Source organism: Cyanistes caeruleus, unplaced genomic scaffold (genome assembly GCF_971803275.1).
Source record: "Cyanistes caeruleus unplaced genomic scaffold, bCyaCae1.hap1.1 HAP1_SCAFFOLD_144, whole genome shotgun sequence".
NCBI lineage: Eukaryota > Metazoa > Chordata > Aves > Passeriformes > Paridae > Cyanistes > Cyanistes caeruleus.
Window position 1 is genome coordinate 302,501 of NW_028255938.1, and position 5,000 is coordinate 307,500.

The following is a 5,000-nucleotide window of genomic DNA, read 5'->3' on the forward strand; positions in this document are numbered from 1 at the left end:
TCGGGACAATTTCGGCTGATCGCAGCGGGAGGAGCGCGCGGGGGGTGCCGCCACCCACCCGCATCTGCGGACAACGGTTCCCTCTAACTGGACGACAACGGCAAAGATGGGAGACGCCACACACCCCGCCGGGGGCCGGGGACGTCGGGGGTTTTCACACCCCCTTTTTCCCCTTCCCCGAGGGGAACCCATCCGGGAAAGCGTGCGACAAAAAAAGTTTGCCACCGACCGCGAGAGGCCACGGGGCCCCCCCAAACCCGGCTTTAGCGCCCGGCCTCGCGGCGATCGGCTTTTTTTTTTCCATCCCCCGGAAAAAAACAAAACCAAAAAAAAAAAAAAACCGGGGGGGAAACGGCAAACCAGGAGCAGAAAAAAACGATAAGAAGAAGGCACATGGCGCGTCGCAGGACCCGTGCTAGCCACGGGGGCCGCGGGCCCGGGGATGGGGGGTGGGGGCGAGGCCCGCGCCTCTCACTCCCCAACGACACCACCGCCACCACGAGGTTTTTCTCCCTGCCCCTTCGCTTTTCGCTTGGGGGCGGGGCCCGCACGCCTCTGCGGACGCTTGGCTTTTTCTCGGTGCCGCGGCTTAGGGCCGCAAAAGGGAGCGGCGGGCAGAAAGCCCTCACACCCCCAGAAAATACGGAGGAGACCGGGCGGGCAGACCCCCACGCTCTGCCCCGCACGCCTACGAGCGAAAGAAAACGAAGCGGGGACCCCGTTCGCAACCCAGCCCGCCGGGCCACGGTGGCTCGGTCCGCACCGGCCACGACAACTGAGGAAGGGCGAGGCGCCGCCGCCTCGCCCGCGCCATCTCTCTCTCTCTCGGCCCGGGGGCATTTTTCCCCGTCGCGTTCGGGTGTCCGCACGCGGGCGGGGCCGGCCACCGCGGCCGGCCGCCGCCCCTGAAACAAATTCCGCCCGCAAAAGCGCGGGTCCCCGGCTTAAGGCCGAGGAAGGGGGAACGAGGGCCACAACAACTCGGGGCGGGGGACACAACCCGGTCTTCGGGGACGGGCCGGGGGTGGGGTGGTAAAGCCTCGAACGAAGCTCGAGCAACGGTTAGACAGAGGCGCCCCCGGCCGACGTCTGCCCCCGGCTGCCGGGCCCACACCGTGGCCCACCGAGACCGGCAGCCGAAAAACAAAAAAAAAAACTGCACCCCGCCGAGGGGGGCCCCCCGGCTTAAGGCCGAGCACATAAGGGACGAGGCGCCGCCGCCTCGCCCGCCAGCCACCGGCATTCGCTTCCCCGCCCCAGGGCTGGGGCGGGAGGGAGGGAGGCGGGACTGGACCGGAATCGGCAGCAGCACGACCAGAGCGGGGGGGACCCGCCTGCGGCTTCTCTGCCTCCTCCACGCCCTTCCCTTCTCGCCTCGGCCGCCCGCGCGGCAACACTCTCTCTGGGCAAGCAGCACACGCTTCCTCGGCATCACGACAAGCTGGCCCCCCCCACCATCGGCACGATGGGTAGCACGGGGGAAGCGGGACGAGCCCCGCGACTCGGTCCCGCCGAGGCGGCAACACACTCCCTTCTCTCTCTGGGCAAGCAGCGGCAACGACGCCTCCTCGGCCTGGCAAACAAAGCTGCCCCACCGGCACGATGGGTAGCACGGGAAGCGGGACGAGCCCCGCGACTCGGTCCCGCCGAGGCGGCAACACACTCCCTTCTCTCTCTGGGCAAGCAGCGGCAACGACGCCTCCTCGGCCTGGCAAACAAAGCTGCCCCACCGGCACGATGGGTAGCACGGGAAGCGGGACGAGCCCCGCGACTCGGTCCCGCCGAGGCGGCACACTCTCGGTTTCTCTCTCGGGCCTCCCTGGCCAGCGGCTCTCCCCTTCGTTTCTCTCTGAGCTCAGCGCCGGCGACCGGCCGGGCGGCCGGCCCGTAGCTTCGCCTCCGGAGGACACAGGCACGGTAGCAGCCTGGGGGAGACGACCCGTTACCTCGCTCCCATAATACGGAGATACGTGTCCGAGGCCGCCGATGCCTGCAAGTGACCGTAGCGTACGTGACCGGGGCAAAGCGGCGGCGCTAGCCGCCTCCTAGCATGACGTAACTGGAGGCAGCTGAAAACAGCGACCCCTTGGTGAACTTCCAGAGCCGGCGCGGACACCAGGTCTACCTCGACCGCGGACACCACGTCTACCCCGACCTGGGCTAGCAGGTCTACCCCGGCCTGGGACAACACGTCTACCCCGACCGCGGACAGCAGGTCTACCCCGACCGGGGGACAACACGTCTACCCCGACCGCGGACAGCAGGTCTACCCCGACGGGGGGACACCACGTCTACCCCGACCGCGGACAGCAGGTCTACCCCGGCCTGGGACAACACGTCTACCCCGACCGCGGACAGCAGGTCTACCCCGACCGGGGGACAACACGTCTACCCCGACCGCGGACAGCAGGTCTACCCCGACCGGGGGACACCACGTCTACCCCGACCGCGGACAGCAGGTCTACCCCGACCGGGGGACACCACGTCTACCCCGACCGCGGACAGCAGGTCTACCCCGGCCTGGGACAACACGTCTACCCCGACCGCGGACAGCAGGTCTACCCCGACCGGGGGACAACACGTCTACCCCGACCGCGGACAGCAGGTCTACCCCGACCGGGGGACACCACGTCTACCCCGACCGCGGACAGCAGGTCTACCCCGGCCTGGGGACAACACGTCTACCCCGACCGCGGACAGCAGGTCTACCCCGGCCTGGGACAACACGTCTACCCCGACCGCGGACAGCAGGTCTACCCCGGCCTGGGACAACACGTCTACCCCGACCGCGGACAGCAGGTCTACCCCGACCGGGGGACACCACGTCTACCCCGACCTGGGACAGCAGGTCTACCCCGGCCTGGGACAACACGTCTACCCCGACCTGGGACAGCAGGTCTACCCCGACCGCGGGACACCAGGTCTACCCCGACCGCGGACAGGAGGTCTACCCCGGCCTGGGACAACACGTCTACCCCGACCTGGGACAGCAGGGCTGCCCCGACCACGGGCAGCAGGTCTTCCCCGTCCGGGAGACAAGGGTACCCCGCTGAAATTTGCCTCGTGTCCCGCCACCGGGCCAGGCCTGTCAGGCGGCCCCGGCCCTGGGTGGACCCAACCTCCCGGGGCCGCCCGCCACCGGGGTAGTCCTGTCGGCCGCCTCCGCGCCGGCCGCCCCCTGCGGCTTCTGACGCCGTGCCCGGCGGCGGCGGTGGCGGCGGCGGCGGCCTGCCCCGGAGGCGGGAGACCGACCTGTGCGCCCCTCGGCCGTCGGGTAGCTTCGGCGGCCCCGTCCCTCCCGATATTGCCGCTCCCTAGACCGAGGCGTATTTTTGACCGTTGCTTTATTTTGCTTTTTTTCACGCACGCAGGCACGCAGGCACACGCCCTCACCCACGGCCACACGCGCACCCACCCCTTCCCTTCTTCTTTCGTCTTTTTCCCGAAAGGACGGCTCTCGCGTCGGGGCGGAACACCAACGCTTCGCCGGGATCCGAAATTCTCGGCCCATCCCATTTCCGTTCCTGCGTGCGCGGCCGGACGCCTCCCAGCCGAGCCGACGGGCGGCTCGCGGCCCGCGCCCGGCCTGCCGACGCGCTCGACCGGCCGCGGGGCGTCCCCGCCACGCCTGCGGGGAGCAGAAGCGGCACCGGCCAGCCGGCGGGACCTGGGGGCGGACAGCGGGGGAAAGGAAGCGGGCGGGAGGGTGCGGTGGGACGCGGCGGGAAGAAAGACGCCGGCCCCCGGCGTGACTCGACTCGAATCGCCGGCAGAAGCGGCGAGCGGGCGGGCGGGCGGCCGGCTCTTCGGCGGTCCGCGGAGGTCTTTGGCCCCGGGCCCGCCTCCGGGGGCTCGCCGCCGAGGCGTGCGGGGCCCGGGCACGGAACCGCCGCTCCCGCGGCGGCGCCTTTCCGGGCTTTTCCCCGCCCCCTGCTGGGCGGGCGATGCCGGCCCGGCGGCCCCGCCCTCCGACGTCACCCTGCCTCGGCACCTCCTTCCGGGCTTGCCCCGCCCGCCCCCCTGCTGGGCGACGGTTCGGGCCGCCGCCGTCGGCCCCTCCCCGCCCACGCCCCGGGCGGCTCCTCCTCAAGCGGCCGGCCGCTCGGCACTGCGACAACGCCTGCGGGGGCTGAGGAGCGGGCCGACGGGGCCGCCGGCGGCCTGAGCCTCGGCGCCCTCCCTTTCCGAGGAAGCTTTCTCGCCGGCGCTCTCTCGGAGGCTTTCGCGCCCACGGCGGCTTCCTTCCCGCTCGGCCCCCGGCCGGCCCCGCCGAAACCTGCAGGCGGACGGCGGCCCCGCCGATCGAGCCGGGCGGGCAGAAACCGAGGCGGCGGCGGGGCCGCCGTCTGCTCGCGCCCGGACGGGGGAGGGAGCGCCGCCGGCTTCTGAGGGCTCCCTCCTTCCCTCTCGGGGAGACACGAAGGCGGCGACGCGCTCAGGCCGAGAGGGGCGGGCCGCTCGACGCGTCCCGCGGCGGCCCGCCGGCCGACAGCGGCTCTCCCCCGGCGGCCGGCCGACGGCAGGTCTACCCCGGCGGCCGGCCGACGGCAGGTCTACCCCGGCGGCCGGCCGACGGCAGGTCTACCCCGGCGGCCGGCCGACGGCAGGTCTACCCCGGCGGCCGGACGACGGCAGGTCTACCCCGGCGGCCGGCCGACGGCAGGTCTACCCCGGGTGCCGGACGACAGAAGGTCTACCCCGGCGGCCGGCCGACGGCAGGTCTACCCCGCGGCCGGCCGACGGCAGGTCTACCCGGGCGGCCGGCCGACAGCAGGTCTACCCCGGGTGCCGGCAGACAGCAGGTCTACCCCGGCCGCCGGCCGACAGCAGGTCTACCCCTGCGGCCGGCCGACAGCAGGTCTACCCGGCTGCCGGCCGACAGCAGGTCTACCCAGGGTGCCGGCCGACAGCAGGTCTACCCCGCGGCCGGCCGACAGCAGGTCTACCCCGCGGCCGGCCGACAGCAGGTCTACCCGGGTGCCGGCCGACAGCAGGTCTAC